Source organism: Ornithorhynchus anatinus, chromosome 5, assembly GCF_004115215.2.
Source record: "Ornithorhynchus anatinus isolate Pmale09 chromosome 5, mOrnAna1.pri.v4, whole genome shotgun sequence".
Taxonomy (NCBI): Eukaryota; Metazoa; Chordata; class Mammalia; order Monotremata; family Ornithorhynchidae; genus Ornithorhynchus; species Ornithorhynchus anatinus.
In genome coordinates this window covers 56,871,986-56,893,777 of record NC_041732.1, presented here as the reverse complement: position 1 = coordinate 56,893,777, position 21,792 = coordinate 56,871,986, and the positions used below count along the sequence as shown (strand labels likewise).

General features: G+C 57.0%; 1 protein-coding gene across 2 annotated transcripts in view; it reads left to right on the top strand.

The window, feature by feature from the left end:
• The window catches only part of SSU72 (SSU72 homolog, RNA polymerase II CTD phosphatase), a 43,719-nt gene that overhangs the window by 15,332 nt on the left and 6,595 nt on the right, over window positions 1–21,792 (top strand). The gene's annotated exons all lie outside the window — the stretch shown is intronic.

Here is a 21,792-nt window from a genome sequence, read left to right as displayed (position 1 = left end):
ACTTATGTATGGTTGAAGGACAGCGTCCAGACATTTGGAAAAGTAACAGATTCTAGCTGAAAGCAATCCATTTGCACAAATATAAGGTTTTTCCTTTCTCGACGTCTATTTGCCGTCTTTAAGCGAATTTGAAACATTTTCCATTTTTGTGTCTCGATGCCTTAGGCTGCCGCAGGCCTGGCCCGGGAACACTAGCCCCCACAGGTTTTGCTCCGTCCCCTGGGTGAGGGCTCGGTCTTCCCCAAGCAGCGAGGGATGATCGGGGCCCGCTCGCCTCCGTCCCTGGGGCACCATCTCCGCCGCTGCCTGATCTCCGCCGTTCTAGGGTCTCTAGGACAGCACTCGTGGCTGCCCATCCGAGTCCTGTGACCCCACCCCCTATCTCTGGGGGCAGTTTATATGGTCAGCGGTGGCCTCACTATCGCCCTCGCCCACTGCCCTCAGCTCCGTGTTCTGGCGAAGCTAGAGAATCGTGTCCCACCTTCCCCGCTCATCTTCGGGGAGTCCTCCACCACATGCCCTTGGGTTCCCTTTCTCCACCGATCCCGGCCCCTCCTGCCAGATCCCCCGCCTTGCCAGTCTTTTCTTTTAAGCTCACACCGCAGGGAGTTGGACCTTATCCTGGGCCTCGCTCTTAGACGTGGAGAGAAACCATTGGAATTTCCTGCCTCGCCCCAGCAGCATATTCCTCGTGGTAAATGACCGGGGAGCCCCAGCCACTGTATTGGCTTGGGTCGGGTCAAGTGCTGGTCTTCCAACCTTTCAGTGGCCCAGTAACTCAAAACGACTTGTTGAATGAGTTCCTCTTAAAGTCGCGGGCACCTCCAGGGTGGGGAAGTCGAGCCTCCTACGTCAGAGAAGGGTCCAGGCGGGCTGCTTTTGGAGGATAAAGGGGAGGGTCATCCACTCGCACCCCCCCCCCCCATTCTGGACAGTGTCCCGAGAGGTTACATGGGGATGGAGTGTGGGTGCCTGCGGGGCATTGAGGGGTGGGAAGGCATTGGGTCGAGTCGGCAGGACTAGGCCATTGGCAACCCTGACCCTTCGGGACCGTGCTGACTGTGGGGGTGGAAAGAGTTCCCCCCCGACCCCTGCCCTCCCCAAGATTCAAACAGTAGCCCCGTCACCAGCTTGCGGGTTCACTGCTCCTCCCGGGCTTGGCCAGCGGAGTCTAGAGGTGGAAGGACCTGTGAGCAGTGGGAAGGGGTGGCAGAGCTGGGGGAGGATGGGGTGCCCAGACCGCTCTTGACGCGTAAATCTCTTTGGGGTCTGGGATGGCCTTACCCCCTCCCCCCCCAAAGTGCTCCCTGTGGCCGGCCGAGGGACCGACACCCACCCGCTCTTCTCCGCCAAGAACCCGTTGCCGATGCTGGTGGGGCGTGGCCGTGGCTCACGGGCTGCTGAGGTGGCGTGGGGGGGAGCAGCGCAGTGGAAGGGGAGCGGCGTAGGCGTGTTAAGGTGCGTGACAACCTTCTGACTCTCCGTTCCGGCGGGGCGGCGCTGGGGGGAGGCAGGGATCGGGGGTCTCTGCGGCTGCAGGACGGATCCCCCTCTCCGGGTTTCCATGCCCCCGCGGATCCCATTCGAGCCGGAGGTCCGCAGATGGTTTGGGTGGGACCACGGCGGGGGAGCCTTCAAAGGGGGTCAGGAGAGAGGAGCGACGGGTGGGTTCGGAGAAGGGGGAGAAAAGGGCCGCGATCTCTGTAACACCTGCCTAAGCGGTCGAGAGGGTTCACGGCGGGAAATGCAGCCGTGAACAACAGTCGGGCCTTACTGGCCGTTCCTGTTCACGGAGGAGATAGGGGCAGGGAATCCAGCAAGTTAGCTTTAAAACCCCCCCGGGCCGTAAGACACCGTGATTTTGCACTTTGCTGTCATTTGTTATTTTTTTCCTCATAACATCCCTTTCGTGGAATTGACAGGTATATCCATCCCCCATTTGGCAGAAGGGGAAACGGGCCTAAAGTGGTCATGTAACTTGTCCAGGCCACCCCGGCAGGCAAGTGGCAGAGCCAGGACTCCCAGACCGGTACCGTGGCCATTGAATCATGAGGGATTGATCTGTTGACTCCCAAACAGGACTTTGGCCACTGAGTCATGAGGGATTGGTCCGGCGACTCCCAGATGGGGACTGTGGCCGCCACATCACGACTGATAGATCTGGGGACTCCCAGATCAGGACTGTGGCCACTACGCCTTGAGCGATCGATCCAGTGACTCCTAGATCGGGACTGTGGCCACTGCTTCATGAGCGATTGATCCGGGGACTCCCAGGTCAGGACTGTGGTCGTTGTGTCAGGAGCGATGGAGTTGGGAAAGGAACGGCTGAGTCCTAATCCCGACTGGGGGAACGATAGTTCTAAATCAGCAGGAATTTACCCCTAAACCTAGGAAAGATCCCAATTGCATCCTTCATCTGCCCCGACCCCAAATGCTTTTGCGGGGGGAGAAAAAAACCTTAAAAATTGGATCTTTCTAGCAGCTCCAGAATTGAATAGGTCAGCGCTCTCCAAGTTTCTCACTTCAGGGAGCACCGACATGGGGCGCGGCTAGGGAGCCGGGAGGTCTGCCGGCTGGAGGAGAACACAGCTGAGGCAGTTCCAGCCCCCGCAGCCAAGAAGAACCACTGAAAGCAGGGAGGTGAGAACGACTCGTCAACGTCACCTTTCCAAATTGACGTTGGAGGACTGACCCTTGGGTGGCACATTTCTGACTGAGGTAGAAGATTAAGACTCCCGAAGGTTGAATGGAGAGCCCGGGCCCAGGCAGGTAGCCCACCATAAGAGAGTGGAGTGGATTTTCGATTCAAAATGGCCTCCCCCGGGGAGGGTGTCGGAGCTCAGCAGCACAGGGTGTTTGTTGCGCGGTCACGTGACTCCTTTGCCCCCAAACTAGCAAGTTGCACTGAGGACAGATGTCTCCCATTTACTGGGCTTAGCTATGGTGAGTCTCAAGATCCGTTCCCCTCACCTTGTCCCTGGGACCAGATCAGCCCCTTTGATGCTTTCCAGAGACAGAATTTCGCAAGGGAGAGCCTGACCCTAACACAGAGTTGTACTTAAGCAGGAAAGCTTGGGTTGCATGAATAGATCGGTGAGATTAAGGTGGTTGCCTGAACGCCGTCAGAGGCTCTGGGATCTGCTGTCTGTGACATGGCCTTCTGGCTGGTTCCCTCTGGCCCGGATGGCGCCCCGAGGGACCCTGTGGGGAAGGAAGAATGTCATTCATGGCTCAGGGTTGGCTTTATTGGAAACACCCGAGTGAAAATCCGCAAAGGGCAACAGGCTCTCGTGGGGTGGAGCCGCTTTGAGAGAAGGGCAGGCCCCCCAGGCCGGAAGACAGAGTGAGTGCCACAGTGGGGAGCCTGGGACCGAGGCTGTGGGGTCTATGGCTCTACACGAAGGGGCATCCTTACCCTGGGCCGGAGTGTGCCTGGGGGGCCGTCACCTCTGGGAAGCAAAGGAGAGCAGAGGTCAAGGCCCAGGTTCTCACCGCTGAATCCCGACGGATTTGTGGCCATGAGAAGCCAGTGTGCTCTTGACAAGGGTGGGCAGGTCAGTCAGGTGTCCTCCCTTCTCTGTGGGTGGTCCCTTAGAGCCACAGGTTTTCACTCAAATGGTAGACAGCGTGAACAGGGTCCATCTCAGTTGAGGGGATGCCAACCAAGCTAGGTCCTCTAATAAACCAATGCGGCTCTTCCGTTTTCAGACACCGTTCCTGGCTCTCATGCCGCCTGCTCAGCCTTACACCGACCTCCATCTGAAACAGGACTAAAGTCCCCTTCCTCTTCCCCTGACCACTCAAGGGGAAATCTAGCCTGGGACCCCTTAGCTCCTGCCCCAGGGGAAGGAAGGGCACAGTTTTGCTCAAGGGCATGCGAGTGATGTCCCTCTATTTCCTGTGATCACTCTATGGGCCAAGAGTGGCTTGTGGGGAGTAAGTGTCTCTCCACTCCTAAGGAGTGCGGGGTGCCCCTTCTGACCCCAGCCCCAGGCTGTGTAGGGTGAGGGAAAAACCAGACTATAAGCTCCTTGTGAACAACTCTGTTGTATTATTCTTTCCCATGTGCTCAGTACAGTGCTCAGCACACAGCCCTCAGTAGATCCCATTGATTGATTGCCTATGCTAGCAGATTCAGAGAAGGGGGGGCAAAGTGGGGAAATCCAATCTAGACCTTCCCAACCCAACCTCACAATCCACTGAAGCACATGGAAGGAGTTTACGGATAATCCCAACTGTCCCAAAACCATCAGAAAAGGTCACAGGTGAATTGAGGCCATCACTAGCGAGGGAGACATGTGGATACCCTTTCTGATGCAGTTGAGAGGATGGATTTCAGATGATGGGGTTTGAGTGCTTATTTTGTGCCGCACGCTGTACATACTGCTTGGGAGAGTAAAACGAATAGGGTTTGTAGACACTTCCTGCCTTCAGAGAGCTTGCAGGCTGGTGCGGGGGACAGGCGTGTTTTGTTTCCTTTGTTTCTCTTTGTTTGGTGTATTTGTTAAAGCACCTACTATGTGCTAGGCACTGTACTAAGATACAAGTTACTCAGGTTAGATACAAGTTACTCAGTTAATCCTTTCTCACGAGGTGCTCAGACTCTTAAACCCCATTTTACAGATGAGATAACTGAGGCCCAGAGAAGTTAAGTGACTTGACCACAGTCACCCTCACACAGCAGACAAATAAGGGATATGTACATAAGTCCTCTGGGACTGGGGTTGGAGGAGCTGGGGGATGTCAAAGTGTTTAAGGGTGATTTAGGACCATGGTGGAGAGAGAATCGAAGGGGTGCAGACCCAAAGTGATGCAGAAAGGGTGAAGAGGTGAGGAATCAATCAGTGGTGTTGATTGAGCACTTAACTGTGTGCAGAGCACTGTACTAAGCACGTGGGACAGTACTATATAATGTTGGTAGTTAGGTTCCTTGTCCACAAGGAGGGTCCGTGGCTGGAGGGGGAAATAGCGGGTCAGTCAGGGAAGACCTCCCAGAGGAGGTGTGATGTAAGTAAGGCTACCCTCGGAGTCACTTGGCTAGACCAGAAATTTGCCGTATGGCCATGGACTGTTTTGCTCATGTAAAAAACTTGAGAAATGGGGAAATTTCAACCACCCTTCTCTCAGACGGGGCCGTGCCCCCGGTCAGTCTCGCGACCTGTCGGTGATCACTGATCGATCGATTGGTCCCGTGTTGGGCCGGGTGGCCCGAGGCAGCAGATCCTAACCGGGGAGGAGCCGAGATGAGGTGCCTGGTGTTCGGCCTGCTGCCCTCTGACACCCCAAGTTCCGGCTCCGTGGGGCCCGGGGATGCTCGACCATTTCCACAGGAGTCTTAAAGCGGGTTTGGGGGACCCTGGATGGTGCTGGGGTGCAGGGCTCTTGCTCCTGCTCCTATAGCAGATGCTTCCCCCACTTTTGCTCATGGGCATTGCTCTCATCCTGTCTTTCCCGTGGCTTCTCACCCTCGCGCAGGAAGCGATTCCTTCCATTTCAGTTCCCGCTCTAGCCAGTCTGTGCCCCAGCACAGGTCATGTGACCATCCTTTTCCTGAGGTCATACAGTTTCTTCCTCTCTTTTTTTTCTTTTAATGATATTAATCACCTACTATGTACCAGGCACTGTACTGAGCGCTGGGGTAAGCGTAAGGTCATCAGGTTGGACGCATTCCACGTCCCAAAGGGGCTCCCAGTCTTAGTCCCCATTTTATAAATGAAGTAAGCGAGACCCAGAGAACTTAAGACTGTAAGCTCACCGTGGGCAGGGAATGTGTTTTCCAACTCTGTCGTGTTCTCACAAGTGCATAGAACAGTGCCCTGCACAGAGTAAGCACTCGATAAATTAGCGTCGATTGATTAAGTGACTTACCCAAGGTTGCACAGCAGAAAAGTGGTAGAAGCAGAAAAGTGGTAGAATTGGAATTAGAACAGTCTTCTGACTTCTAGGCCGGTGCTCCTTCACCAAGGCCACACCGCTTCTTTCTCAGGCACCGAGCGCAGAGGGTTTTGTGGGTAAGTCGGAGGTGAGAACTGGGAGCAGCCTGCACAGGAAGGCAGAGTCCAGGAAATCCAAGCCCCCTGTTGGATCTCCTGGCTTTGCTGTTGCCGTCTGCCCCCCATTCATTCATTCACTCAATAGTATTTATTGAGCGCTTACTATATGCAGAACACTGTACTAAGCGCTTGGAATGTGCAATTTGGCAACAGATTGAGACAATCCCTGCCCAATGACGGGTTCACAGTCTAATCGGGGGAGACAGACGGACAGAAACAAGACAACTTAATCACGATAAATAGAATCAAGGGGATGTACGCCTCATTAACAAAATAAATAGGGTAATAATCACCACCCCCAGACTGGGGAGCAGAGGGAGGAAAATGTTCCTTGAGATATCACTTCATTGGGAGAGCTGGGCACCAACGAGAAAATCAATCATTGGAATTTATTGAGTGCTGACTTTTGCCAAGCACTTGGGAGAGTGCAATCAATCGTATTTATTGAGCACTTAGTTTATTAGGCACTGTACTAAGCACCTGGGAGAGTATAACGTAACCCAGTTGGTAGACAGACGTGTTCCCTGCCCTGAAGGAGCTCTTGCTATCTAGAGGGGGAGATAGTACAATAAATTTGCCAGTAGGGGGAAGCAGCAGAGTAAGACTAACCTATCTCAAAAACCTCAAATGTCTAATCTGTATTTGGACCACAGTATTTTATGGCGTATAGACTTTGACCTTGAGCGACACAGAATTTTACAGACCGGAGTCTCCTAATTGGACCACCTAGCCAGGTAGGGGATGGTCTTTTTTCTACTCGATTCTCAGGTGGGAAAACCGAGGCACCGGCTCCTTTATAAATGGGAGTCTTTTTTTATTTTCGGGGGTCCACTGCCGGTAGATCGGCCTCCCTCCCCCAAGCCCTGTACCACGGGCACCTGAGATTTATTTAGGGTCCAAGCAATGTGAATCCGAAGAGCGGGTTTTGTCTCGGCCAGGCTCTGCTCGTCTCTCCTGAAAGTAGACGGTGAGACGCTTCGTTGAAATGCCTCTCCGGAGTGTCGGTGTGGACGGGACTCAAAGTTGCCAGCGTTCTGAGCGTAACCGCCACTCTAGAGCTTGCTAGTATGCGCTAGGGGACCCTTCGTCATCTCGGGGAGGGAGGCACTGTGGGGACGGGGGGCGGGACCCTGCATCATCTCTAGGGCTGTGGGGGTGAGGCGCCGTTTCCTCTATGGGGGTTGGGGGTGGAGCCCTGCATCGTCTTGGTGGCTTTTGTTGGGGCCGGGGGGGACACCCACATAGTGTCATGGAGGGAGGTGCTCTGGGGGTATCCTGTATTGTCTCGGAGAGGGTGGCATCATGGGAGTGGGACTCTATCTTGTCTCGGGGAGGGAGGTTCCCTGGGGGTGGGGTCCTGCATTGTCTTGGGGAGGGAGGCTTTCTGGGGGGGGGACCCTCATAATCTCTGGGGGTGGGGTCCTGCACTGTCTCAGGGAAGAGGGCGCTCTGGGTCTACCCTGTATTGTTGGGGAGTAGCGCCCTGCATCGTCTTGGAGGGAGGCACTCTGGGGGGACCCCGTCATCTCTGAGGGGGGAGCCCTGCATCATCGCAGGGAGGGAAGTGCTCTGGGGGTGCTCTGTATCTCTAGGGATGGGGGGTGAGGCCCTGCATTGTCTTAGGGAGGATGGCACTCGGGGGGGGGGCTCTGTATTTCTGGGGTGGGGGGGTAGGACCCTGCACCATCTCGGGGAGGGAAGCATTCTGGGGGGATCCACTTCATCTCAGTGCGGGGGAGAGGGGCCTGCAACATCTTGGGATGGGAGGCATTCTGGTCAGGAGGCCCACGTCGTCTTTGGGGGTAGGGGAATGGGGCCCTACATCATCTTGGGGAGGGAGACGCTCTTCGGGGGGGACCCGGTGTCATTTCTGGGGGTGGAGACCTGCATTGTCTGGGGGAGGGGCCCACATTGTCTCTGGGTTTAGGGGATGGGGGCCCTGCATCATCTTGGAGGGAGATGCTTGGTGGGTGATGCCCCATACCATCTCAGGAAGAGAGGAGCTGTAGGGTAAACAGTTTTACTCCTTTCGATTTCCAGTTGATTTCCAGCTTGGCTCCCGACTGACTTTTAAAATCTTCCGAAGGGGGGAAAAACGATCTTGTTTAGGGGGTTTCCCAGACTTTGTCAGAAGCAAGGGGCAGGCAGTGTAAAGCTGAAAGGTCCAGTAGCCAGCCACGGGGGGAGCCTGGAGGGAAAGCAGATTTTCCCGGGTATCTGACATGAAGGGGAAACCCGAACTTCCTTTCCGGGCAGCCCCAAGAGCAGGCCAGGGCGGAGTGACGGGTTGCCAGCCAGTCGCTTTCCGGTGGTCGGCAGAGCCGGACCGTGGCTGACTTGTTCGCCTCACCCACCATCCTAGGGCTTAGGGGTCTCTGCCGGCCCTTAGTCAACTGCCTGTTGTCTGTCGAGTTTCAGTGAGTGAATTTCCTCAGCCAACAGACTATTAAGGCTGTTGTAGAGTGCTCACCGGATGAAGGATATGGGTCTGGAGCTCATGCGTATTGTCAGCATTGGCTGTTTAAAATTCATGCTGCTGTTTTAAAAAGAAACGAGGGGGACGAGGCAGTAGATCGGTTTTCGCCCAAACGGTCTGCCAGACTGACGAATGGCCAGCCATTATTTTATCTTTTTTCTTTCCTTCCCCAAGGATAGCCCGGCCGACAGCTGAGGCAAATTCTGTATTCCTGTGAAACCGTGGCCTTTTGATAAGGTTTGCAGCGGGTGTAGATAAAAGGCAGCCCTGTTTTGGCAAGGAAGCCGGCCTGGGGAACGGACTGCCACAGTGCCAAGGGCCACCCGGGCTCTTGTGACCTTGACTATGACTCAGACCTTGAGCTGGGCCTAAAAAGGCCCAGAAACCTTAGGGTTTGGCCGAGAGATCCACCCTCACCCGCCTCTTTGGGGTTGGAGAGCTGAGGTTTGAGGCAGTAGTTTGAGCTGTTGAGACCAGCAGCTGGATGGGGCGAGGGTATTAAACTGGCCTATTTGGCGTCTGGGCAGAGTGAATGAGTTGAGCACTGAGTCCCCTGAGTCCCAACAAAACCAAGTGCTTCCTTGGGGCAAGTCGCTGGCCCCCCATTCCTCGTTCCCGGAACGGAGCTGTCCCTGGAATGCAGCGGCAGTCTCCTAGAACCTTGCCCCCCACCATTTTCACGGCCACTTTCCAGATCCCTGGATTTTTCTTCCTTTTTTTTGTAAACAGTAGAGAGAAAAGGATGTCCCGTGGCTGGCACCCACCTGGTCCTAGCGGGGCGAGAGGTCAGCTTACACTGCTGAGACCACAATTGGGTGGGAGAGCGGGGAGCTAGACAGGCTCGGCCCTCTGGGCTGGTGTTGCCCACTGTCCCTTCGGAGGCTCCCCGGGGTTGGAGCCTGCCCGTTTGAGTGCCCTCTGCCCTGTGGCCCTCCGTCCGGTGGGTCCACCTGGTCCCCAGGAGAAGAAGGTGCCTGATCCGAACAGTCTTCAATGCCAAAGCTTAGTGCGACCGGTGCCAGGGAGTTGCCACCATTGCAACCACCGCTCATCAAGGACTGGGGGCTGCTGCATCTGGGGTGGGCAGGGCCATGGCTAAGACGGGAGCTGTGCAGTTGGGCGTTGTGGTATTCGGAGCAGTTGGAAAGGGAGTGCAGCTACACTGGGCATGGGTCTCCGACTGCGGTACCATTAGCCGTGGAAGGGTCCCTGCCTGCAGCGGTGTTGAAATTCAGAAAGTCTTTTCCCCTGTCAATCCCAGCCCCCTCGCTGTGGGTGAACCAGCCGGAGGTTCTCAGCTGTCTTGCCGCTGCTTCGCCTCCAACTTACAGGGTTCGCCCAGTGCCCTTGGGCCTCAGCTTTGGGAATGACTGCCCTCTGCTGAGAATTGTTGGCCAGAGTTGCTCTCCTCAAGCTGGGCCTCCTCTCTCGTGGCGATCTGCTCTCTGGACTCTCCTCTAGAAAGGCAGAGGTCATTTCCGGACTCCTCCAGGGAGGCAACCTTAGTTTAGGGTCTACCTGCTTCACTCCCAGATATCCCTACCCCTGCAACAACCAGTCCACGGGGTTTCTCGAGGGTTTGCTGTGTGCAGAGCACTGTGCCAGGCACCACACCATCATCGTGGGCGGCCCACCGCCACCCTCGGCACCCACCGCGGTGCTGTTTAGGGGCTAGTGGACAGGCGGTCTTCCCTCTGGGAGGTCCTGTGGCGTGGATACCCCCTTAGTTAAGAGAAGCAGGCCATTATCTGACATCGATGACGGGCCAGGGATCCCAAGGATCTACCCCGTGTGGCAGTTTGGCATGGGTTTAAGCCGTGGGAGCTTGAAGTTGACTGGGGAGAGCTCAGAGCGGACAAGATGCTTCCAGAGTCAGTAGGATTTTGCAACCAGACCGGGAGCCCCCCTCTCCACCCAAGAGGGGAGGTCAGTAGAGTTGGACGTGCTGACTTTTGCAGGTTCTGCTGAGGGACGGGGACTTCATTCACTGTGTCTTCTCCCGGGTGGATTCGCCATCCAGAGCAGGAAGTTGAGGTCCGGATTAGCTGTGACGGCCGGGTTTCCAGAACAGGATGCGGTGCCAGCGGGTCTGGGCCCCGGAAACCAGATGTAGCCAAGGTAATGTCCCACCGGGTCTCTTCCCTCTGTGACTCGGAGGCCCGGGCCCAGCCGGAAGGCTTAGCCGTCCGGTGGCTTACGGCGTCCGGTGCTCCCGGAAACCTACTCCCACCTGGGCCCGGACCGTGACAGCAGAGAAATCAGTCAGTCGGTAGTATTTATTGAGCGTTAACTGTGTGCAGAGCACTGTACTAAGTGCTTGGGAGAGCACAGTGTAACATACACATTCCTGCCCATAACAAGCTTACGGTCTATAAGACTGTAGGGACCCCAGAACTCGGCCCCTCTCAGAGCAGGGACCGTGCAGCCCTGTTAGTGGTGCTTTATTAAGCAGATTCCCATCTTGGAATTCAGGCCTCTCGATGACACTCTTATCAAGCGGAGAGAGGTTTTCCTCAGTGTTGGGGGCCAGAGTCTTTGCGGAGTAGCTAGCTGATTGGGTTTTGGGTATCCAGCCACCTGTGGCCACTCTAAAGAGAACCAGGTGCCAAGGAAGGATGAAAGAGACTTAGGAAGCAACCTCCCTCCAGTGGTGGCCCCTTCGTCCCGCCCGAGACCGTCCAGGGCACACCCCGCAGCCGGGTGTAAAGAGCCGCCGGCGTCCGGCTACGATCACGTGAGAAACGAGAGGTGCATGGTAGCAGCCGCAGCGGGACTATCTGCCAGGGGAAGGGGCGGGGGGCAGGGCCTCCAGGAGGGGAACGGAGGGGACAGTGAAATGGGACTAACTCCTCTGGCCACTTTTAAGCAGTTCAATTCGCCCACATTCAAGTGAATCTGAAAAGGAGCCCAGGGGGCCTAGTCCTCAGAGAGCTAGGGCTCGGGAACCCCGTTCCCCTCCATCTGTGTGCCCCACGTCGGGGGCGGGGAGGGGGCCCTCTCTCACCTCGAAACCAGCAGCTCCTGCTGGCTTAGCCAGGGATTCCACCAGCAGCTGCTGTGAATGGTCCTGCCATGGGGCTACCTAGCCCAGTGCTTCTAGAGACCTCGGGTGGTCCGGGACTCTATCAGGCAAACCCGGGGGCTGGAACTCAAGGTCCGGCAGGGGGTCGGGAGGTCTGGGTTGGGGGAATCCAGGGGTGAGGGAAAATCTAGGGGCAGAGACTCCGGGTCCAACCCGGACTCCTCCAATGGGCCAGTATAGGGGGCAGCAGAGTCATCGGGTGCGAAGGAGATGGCCAAAAGCGGCAAGGGAGCCCATCCCGACTGCAGCTACAGCAGCCCCCGGGCCCGGGGTCGGTGGATGGGGATGCCTCCCGCGATACCCGAGGCTGCTGCCGCCACGTTCGGGCTCCGCCCTGGGTCGGGGAGCTGAGGAATTCCCATCCGCGATCGTCTGAGCCGGGGGGCCGGGACCGGGCCGGCGGCCCCCGCCCCTCGACGGGACACCCGCCCTCAGATCCCTCAGACGCCCGGGAGGTGAGTGCCACCTGGAGTTCCTTTCCTCTACCACCCCACGGATCACCCTGCATGGTGGCGTTGCCCGTCCCTCCGGCCGGGCAGCGGGCAGGAGCGTAGGGGGAGGGCGCCGGGCCTAGAGGAGGGGAGCCGGCTTTCCCACCCGTCCCCACGTGTGCCTCCCGGGCAGGCCTCGGATAAGTCGTCAACCTCTTGGGGGTCTCATTTTCTCCACCTGCCAAACGGAAGGTGATGAGCTGGAGTCCGGGCTTTATGTTCGGCCTCCGATCAGAACCACCCGAGTAGTAATAAGCAGTAGAAGTGTTGACTGTGTGCAGAGCACTGTACCAAGGCCTGGGAGAGAATACGTGGGGAGAAGTGGACCAGACGGGTAACAGGACTGTCCCACTCGGTTACCGTGACCAAAGGGACCACGTGCCGTGATCGTGGCTCACGATGGAGCTGCCTGACTAAAATGCCTTGCTCATTCCCTCTTGGGGTTTGCAACTGAAGCCTATCTGCGAGGGTCAGTTTGGGGTTGTTATCAGTCGATGAACGGTATTTATCGAGCACTTTACGTATGCAGAGTACTGTACTAAGCTCTTGGGAGTGTACAATATAGCAATAGGTGGACCTGTTCTCCACCCACACTGGGCTTACAGTCTGGAGGGTTGTACTGCCTGAAGATGGGGCTGGGATTCGGAGCTGGGCGGTTCCTTAGTCATTCTGCCTTTGCTCTGTCTGTAGCCCCGTCGTTCACCGGGGACTTTGACCCACTGCAGTGGTCACACCAGCGTGGGGAGGGGCAGTGGAATTTGGCGTCGGTCCCGGGGAGCAGGGTAGGAGCTGTTCACACCCCAACAGTTCCGGAGCCAGGTCAGACCATTTGAGGTCCCAGAACTCAAGCCCGCCTGGGCCACCCAGGGAGCTGGGGATGGGGAGAGGTGGTTATGTGGGCACGCAGGGAGGTGGACCCGTGCGCTGGGGGGATTCTTGGCTCCCTCCAGCCCCCCGACGGGTTTGCCTCGGAAGAATGCGGCCTGGGCCCCAGCGGGGCCCTCAGGCAGGCATTGACCCAGCAGCCAGGGTCTTCCTTTCTTACGGGGGACCTCTTAGGCTGCTGGGAACCCAGCTCCAACCCGCCTCCCCACTGCCCCCTTGGCCCACCCCCGACCAGCCTCAACTTGTTGCTGCAGATGCCGGCGGGGGAGGGTTGCTTTGGGGACTCACAGCCCAAGCCTGCTTGGGCCCCGGAGGAGGCCGGGGGGTGGGGTGGGGGGCAGAATCTTATAATCCACAGGCAGGAGCCCCAGCCTTCCTCCCCCAGGACCTTTAGTGCTCGGACTCTCCAATGGCCGTTCACGCGGCTGCTCCTCGGCTCACCCTCTCCGTCCCTCCCCTTGTCTCCCCAGCCCGACTCTCAGCTGTGGAAAGACTGGAGGATTGATCTGCGGGCCAGCGCTGCCACTGTAGCGGGCATCCAGTCAGTCATACTTATTGAGCGCTTACTGTGGGCAGGTCACTGTACTTAGTGCTTGGGAGAGTATGCTATAACAATATAACAGACATTCCAGGCTCCTGCTTGCCCAGAGTGCAGGAAGTGGAGCGAAGCAGGCTGGATGCCCCTTCGGTGAGGTCTCTGTGCCCTGGCCCGGGGACTGTGGGTCTGCAGGGCTGGCTCGGGGTTGGTCAGATGACCGGTCTGAGGCGTCCACAGTGCTCACCCCTGCTGACTCCGGGCCTTCTGATTCGGGAGGTCTTGGCGGGCTACCAGAGAACCAGTTGTGTAACAGGACTGTCCCACTAGGTTACCATGACCGAAGGGACCACGCGCTGTGATCGTGGCTCACGACGAAACTGCTTGACTAAAGCGCCCTGTTCATCCCTCATGGTGGAGTGCCCCAGCCCAACATCATCTGGTAGATGTATCCCTTTGCAGCAGTGGCTTGTGCATTTAGTAGCTAAAGAAATCCAGATTCCCAGATGTTACCCAAACTCCTCCAATTCATTCCCAATCCATCAAAGAATCCTGCCTGCGGAGCAGATTCCTCTTTTAGAGGATAATCAATCAGTTGTATTTATTGAGTGTTTACTGTGTGCAGAGCACTGTTCTAAGCGCTCGATAATATAATTTGCGGGAACAAGTGCTTTCTCCAAGGAAGTTGCTCTTGTGATGATGGAAACTGTACTGACTCCTCTGCCTTTGGTTATCATATGCAGGAATCTTTCGCTTGAGAGATCCTTGTGGTGATGCCGAAACGCATGGACCATCTCCTTGAGTAGTTACAGAGATGACCACATTGTCCACTCCGGACTGATGCGGGCTCAGTGCGGGAATCTTGCCATTGTTTTGCAGCTGGCAGTGTGCGCCCAGTGGTCCCCCGGGAAGCTCTCCGCCCTGCTGTGGAATCAGAGCTGCATGTGAAGCTGGGCGGACCCTGGGTGGCAGGAGGAGCCTGAAAGGACCCAAATCTGGACCTTCCTCACCTGTTAGTTCTTTGACACCTGCTGGCCTTTTAATGCATCCACTTCCTCTTACCTTTTCCCAACCAGCCATGCCAGGACTTGTTAGAGGCCCTGCAGGGCACGAGCTGTTGGAAAACTCAGGGCAGGCCCAGCAGTCTCCCATATTTCCCCTGAGCCAACCCCAAGCCCCAGGTAGGAACGTCTCGTTGGGGGTCTTTCCTTAAGGGTGGGAGTCCCCTTTAGGGAGTGTCCCCTGGGGCTATCACATACTCAAGATTGAGCCTGGGACAGCACGCCTCTCCGGGAGGGGCTCCCGGGCCCCACTCGGACGTCTACCCACGTCCAGGGGTTCCCATCGCATTCCAGTGGCTGGAGCGACACTTGCTCGATCCGAACCACATGGTGGGAGCATGCTGGGACTCTTGTCTGGGGTCGGGACAGGAGTCGCCGTTTTGTCCAGGCCTGAAGCCTCAGGCGATGCTGACCGTGTGCCCTCTCAGCACCCCCCATCTGGACGTCCTACAGCGACGCGCTTGTGAGTTCCTGGTGAGGTTCGGGGGATGAGATTCTGACCCGGTGCTTTTCCATTGGTCCTCGTTCCTGGTTGGCAGTTGTATCCAGGGGATGGAGAAAGGGGTAAGTTTCAGGCCCAGGGCCTCTCCAGATCTATGGGAAGGGGCCGGGGGGAGGGGAAGGAAGTCTGGGCAGCCTCAGGGCTACTGGGTGCCTCAAACCTCGAGCATGGCCAACCGCAGCAGGCTGGACTTCTTCTCCATTAGTGGTCACGGCCACCCTGTGCTCAGCAGGCCCTGGCCCCTGGGCTAGAGGGGGCAGTGGCAAGGGCCACACATTGCTAGTGAGAGTAGGACTCTAAGGTCACCTGTAGACCCGCCCCAGTGCTTTATAACGTAAATCCCCATGTAAAACCGGTGCAGGCCAGCTCATTGGCTAAAATCGGCTGTGGCTGGACATGAGGGTCGGAGGTTTTCGCTAGTGGATCCCATCCTTCTCTCCTAGCAGCTGCAGGGAGGGAGGGAGGGTTGGCTTAGTTCCCTAACCAGTAGGTAAGCGGCTGTCGCCGCCATCAGCTCCCCGGGATGGACAGTAATAGGTGGCCTGGCTTCTGGCCAGGTCAGCATTCGCTGACCAATAACGGCCGAGGCCTTGGAGGGAAGGTGGAGATCAGGGTTGGGCTACCACCATGGCCTGGCAGATTTCTTGTCACCTGCCTTCATTTCTCCCCACTTCCCTAGCCCCCGACTCACCCGTCCCCGTCTTACCATGACCTTGCCCTTCCTGTTCCACTTTTGCAGTTCTTTTGGTAGTCCTCACTCATGAAAGGGGGGCACGAGGAGGGCCATCGTCCCCATGGCTACTTGAGCTGGACGCCCAGGCTCACTCATCGCAGGACTCTGACAGTGTCGGGAGACTTTTCCAGCGGGGCCCCAAAAGACCCAAGATGGTGGCTTTCCAGCCCGTCTGTCAGCTCTTTGACATCTGTCCCTCCCCAGCCCTCCTGAAGCTCTGTCCCCACTTTTGCCCCTGCCTTCACCAAGGACAAGCCACATCCATATTGTTAGCCTGATCTCGGTGGTCAGAGGAGGGATTCCATCACATGGGACGGGGGCAGAGACCCTCTCTCCTGGCCCGTAGGCACACGTGATCCAGGCATGGGCAAGGGCTGGGTGGGACGGGGCAGGGCCCAGGGGGCATCTAGTAGGGTCCCAAAGCACGGTCCCTGCCCCAGGCTGGGACCTTCTCTTTCCTATCAACACAGCAAGAGGTTCTGTCCTTTCGGTGCTGGTGCTGGTTTGGGCCTGGGCCTCCTTCCTTTCAGTCTGTGACATTACAATTATGTATTGTAAATTATATGAACGCATACGCCTTCTAGACTTGAAGCTTGCTGTGGGCATGGATCGTGTCTGCCGACTCGTACGCTCCCAAGGGCTTAGAAATACAGTGCTCTGCACGCAGTCAGCACTGACTAAATAACCATTGATGATGCGGGCGCCATGCTGTCTCTGCCCCACTGGGTTCAGGCACCTGGGCCCTGAACCTTCCCGGGATCTGGCTGCTTCCTGGCTAGGCCTCTCTGCGGGTGCTCCCTGGGCAGCCCCCAGCAGGTCTGAGAAGCCCTGGTCTCCTGCTCATGTTCTTTCCCGCCGCAGTTCTGGGAGCAGGGAGACGGCCCTTCCCTTCTCTTCCACGGGAGTAGCCTTTTCCCGGCCGCCTGGCCGGGCCGCAGCTGCCCCGTTTTTAAACTGTCTCTGTGGTCCCGGCTGGTGGTTGTGTCCAGCGGCTACTTCCCCAACCTGCTGTTCTTCTTTCCAGCCTGCAGTGGCTCTGGGACGGCGGGATCCTGGGCCCTCTGCACACCCCCTCGCCGGCTGTGGGTGAAAAGCTCTCAGGAATGGCTGTGAGCTCCCACGGCTTTGGCCTGCAGCCCTTTCGGAATCGGCCAGGCCTCGTCAGGTCAGCTCTCTAAGACCTTCCGGCTTCAGGCTGGTGGGGGCAGATCCCGCTTGCCGCTTCAGACTGGCAGGTGGCGGGGGGCAGCTTTCTGCCACTCTAAATTTCAAACTCCTGCTGCTGATGCATTCGTTATCCTTAAAATAGATTTTGGACGCATCTCGCTGCATTAAGTTGCTTTCTTTTGCCAAGCAGAGGGATTTTTTAAGCACCCTCATGCAAATGGTATGTTGTTTTTTTTTTTCCCCATGTGGATCAGACCGTAACCACGGATTCCTCTCTCAGCCTCAACCCAGAAGAACGTGCTGGCAGCCAGGTGGAAGATTTCCTGCTCCTTAATTCTTCTGTGGCCTCTTTTTCCCCGGGCTGTTGTGACCAAAGGCGCGTGTCACAGCTAGGATAAAGCACGGGCCTGGCAGTCAGTGGTCGTGGGCTCTAATCCCGGCTCTGCCACTTGTCTGCTGGGCAAGTCACTTCACTTCTCCATGCCTCAGTTACCTCATCTGTAAAATGGGGATTGAGACTGGGAGTCCCACATGGGACAGGGACTGTGTCCAACCTGATTTGCATATATCCACCCCCAGTGCTCAGTACAGTGGCTGGCACATAAGCAGCGCTTAACGAATACCATAATCATTAATATTATCGTGATTATTATTATTAGATGACCCTGGCTGGTTTTCCCAATCTGTCCGGCCCGTTGTGGCAGGAGAGTAAAGTGAGGCCTCTGCTCGCTGCATCTGACCCAGGTCCTGGTCAGAGATCGCTCCAGTTTGAGCCCTGGCTCTCTTCATAAGCGGGGGCCGAGGGAGACTCAAGACCTCTCAGGGGCACCTTTCAATCAACAGGATTGATTGAGCGCCTACTATGTGAAGAGCACTGCATTTGGGGGAGTATGGTATATTTGGGCAATGCGGTCCCCGCCCTCAAGGAGCTTACAATCTAGCGGGGAGCGTACTCCAGCTGCCAGCACTCTGGTGGTCAGAATACCCTGGGCCCAGACTGTAGAAAGCACCCTGCACTTCCCCTGTGTTGGACATTACCCCTTGGTGCGTGATTTCCTGATTTTTAAGACGAGGTGTATATCCCAGGCAAGTTCTAGGAGGAAGTGGTTATGCCAACCTTGACCGAGTTACTGGAGGCCCGCAAGGAGAGCTGGGGAGAGGGCGCAACAGGGGATCGAGGCCTTCGTGGCTCTGGGTCCCGGGGACCAGGAGGAGAACACCCTAATGGGTTTTGCACAGAGCCACGCTCGCCTGCGTAACCAGCCAGGACTGGAGGAGGGGGAAGGTGGGCCCATCTGGCCCGGGCTCGGTGACCGGAAATTGGGTCACCTTAAGCAGGAGGTGAGGGATGGGGAGAGCAAGGGAAAGACTGAGGGTGTTGAAGAGGGTGACTGACCCTTTATCGGCTCCACTGCCGGCCACCCCTCTCCCCCCCTTCCAGCCCGGGGCTGGGAGGTCAAGCTAGACCAACCCCGACCACCCGGCTGAACCAAAAATGGCCCTTTGGGACCAAGGAGAGCTGCCACCACTGTTTTAAAAAAAAGCCCTCCTCCTCAGTGGCCGTCGCAGCCACTGTCCTCACTGTTGCGGCCAAGGGCCCCAGGGGAAAGGAGAACCCACGATGGGCTCCCACGTTAAGCCCTTTGAGGTGGCTGGCGCTTTACGACCGACCACCCATTGGAGAGTGGGCCGCTTTCCCCGGGCTGGGCCAGCGGGCTTCTGTAGGGTCTCCGGGAACTTGTGTTTTGGGGTTTCTCCTCCAGCATGGGGCTGCCCTGGGCGATGAGGCAAATCAGTAGCCTGTTAGGTCTTCTTGTGGTCCGGGACCGGGCGACCTATCTGCTGCCCTCAGAGTGGCCCTGAGGGTTTGGAAACCCACCTGAGAAAGTTCCCAGGGCCGGGCCTTGGGTCTTTTACTGAGCTGTGCGGCTGTCCAGGGCGGGGGCTGGGGGCTGGGAGTGGGGAGGAGGAGCCCTGTGGGGAGAGAGCACGTCTTCTGCACTGGCCTAGCGAATGTCCCAAGAGTCCCCTAATGCCTCTCTGAGAGATCAGTGCCTGAGGGTCAGAACATGGATTCTTCCTCGGGGAAGCCCCCCTCGTGGGCCATTTCAAGGAGGACAGAAGTGAACCCAGGAGGATGCCGCTCCATTTTCTCAGGGGACCGAACTGGGCGGTCCCTAGCCGGAGGGTGGAGAAAAGGCCACATTCCTGAACGACGAGCCAGCCAACCTCCCCCGGGGGGTTTGAGATGGGTTTGGCCTCAGCAGCTGGGGAGTCTCTGTGGCCGGTGGCTTCGACACCCCCTGCTGCCCACAGTCTGCCCCGTGCCGCTCATCACGCCCCTGACAAGGCCCAGGGACCGAGGACCAACGCAGGAGACACTCTTTGCCTCTCCCCGTTGGCACCTCTCTCCTCGGGTTTGCTGAGGGAAGCAGACACTGAGGGGTTTGTTTTCCCGTGACTTCATCCCTGACTCTCTTCTCGTGCCCAAAGGGCCCTGGGTTTACAATCCCAGATACAGGCAGCTATGGGGCCGCTGAGGGCATTTGGACGGATTTGAGCCATGAAGTATATTTTTTTCATGGTATCCGTTAAGCGCTTATTCTGGGCCAAGCACTGTTCTGAGTTCTGGGGTAGATGTTAGGTCAGAAGTAGTCCCTATCCCACCTGGGGCTCACAGTCTAAGTTGGTGGGGAGAACGAGTATTGAATCCCCATTTCGCAGTCGAGGAAACAGGCCAGAGAAGTCAGGTGATCCGCCCAGCGTCACATAGCAGACAAGTAGCGGAACCAGGATTAGAACCCAGGTCATCTGGCTCTCGGGTCGGTGCTTTATCCAGTAGGCCACAATGCTTCCCGCAACTGGGGCACCCCCGGGCACAACCGTCGAGCTTTGGTTCTGCAACTCATTGCAGTGGCCTCCAAGCTCTCACCTCAGCCTGCTGGGAATGTGTCTGTTATATTGTTGTACTCTCCCAAGTGCTTAGTACAGTGCTCTGCATACAGTAAGTGCTCAATAAATGAATGAATAAATGAGTGCTTATAGTGATTTTTTTATGGTATTTACACGCTCACTGTGTGTCAAGCACTGTTCTAAACTCTGGGATAAATGCAAGTTAGATCAGACACTGTTCCTGTCCCACATGGGGCTCTCGGCCTAAGGAGGAGGGGAGAACAGGTATTGAGCCCCCATTTTGCAGTTGAGGAAACTGAGGCACAGAGAAGCCAAGTGACTTGCCTAAGGTCACACAGCAAACACAAGCAGGGCGTCGTGGATGGAGCATGGGAGTGAGAGTGAGATGTGGTCGTGGGCTCTAATCCTGGCTCTGCCACTTGTCTGCCGTGTGACCTCGGGCAAGCTACTTCACTTCTCTGTGCCTCAGTTACCTCATCTGTAAAATGGGGATTGAGACTGTGAACTCCACATGGGACAGGCACCGTATCCAACTCGATTTGCTTGTGTCCATCCCAGTGCTTAATACAGTGCCTGGCACATAGCACTCGACGAATACCATCGTGATTATTATTATTATTTAGTGGCGGAGCTGGGATTAAAACCCAGGTCCTTCGGCTCCCAAGCCCCCGCTCTAACCACTAGTCCACGCTGCCTCTGGGGCACCCCTGGGCAAGACTGCTGGGCTTTGGTTCTCCAGGTTTCCACAGCTCCTCCCGGCCACCCCTGAACTCTCACCCCAGCCTGGTTACGATGGTGTGGCTCGGCTGAAAGGGGCTTGCTGGCGCAACATCTGGTTAGCGCCGGTGGTGTTTCTCCCAGGGTAAACCTGACCCACTTTGGCTCTGCCCAGGACTCACGGGAAGCGGCCAGCGTGCCGCCCCGCCAAACAGCCGCTCGGCCTGTAGGGAACGAGAAAGCCTCGTCACCGTAACCGTCATTCTGAAGTCGCTGCTGCCTGACGGGCTCCTCTGTGGGCTGGGTCTAGGAAACCTAGGCGTCCTCGGGCCCCTCACCGGATCTCGTTTTGATAATCTGTCTTCCCAAGCTCCTGGGAGTCTGAAGCAGCGTAGCCCAGGGATAAAGAACACAGTCCGGGAGTCAGGATACTCAAGATCTGATCGTGGCTCGGCCACTTGCCTGCTGGGTGTGACTTTGGGCAAGTCATTTAACCTCTCTGCACCTCAGTTTCCTCGTCTGGAAAATGGGGATGCAATACCCCTTCTCTTTTCCGATTAGACTACGAACCCCGTGGGGGGACAGGAACTGTGTGCGATCTGATTGTACCGTATCTACCCCAGCATGGTTACCCTTACTATATCCTCATTAGAACGCAAGCTCCCTCAGGGCAGGGACTACTACTCTTTCCTCGGCCCGGAAGCCCGGAGCGTCTGTCGGCGCTACCGACCGACCGAGTCAGTCCAGCCACTGGGGAGCTGAAGCGCATATCCATCTGGGACGGAGCGCTCATCCGGTAACGGTGGCCGAGGCCCGGCACCTCGACATCCCCGCCGCCCCCTCTCTCCAGCCCCATCCTAGCACTGCCCACTCTCTCTATTCCGGAGAGCTCTGTTAAACGGGGGAGGCAACCATCTGTCTTGGATGGTTCAACTGTTTTCCGCCCTAGACGCAGGACTGTGGACCGGGCTGCGTCTGACGGTAGTCCCTCCGGCCCAGGCTTCCGTCTTGGATCGGGGGCGCTGGGACCCTCGGAGGGGCCGAGGGACGGTGGCCCTTCTGCCTTCCACTCCTCGCCCCCTTTGTGGTTCAGATTTCACGGCCTCTCCCTGCCCTGGGACGGACCCAGCCGCACCCAGATGGAGTCTGTTCAATCCATGACATTTATTGAGCACTT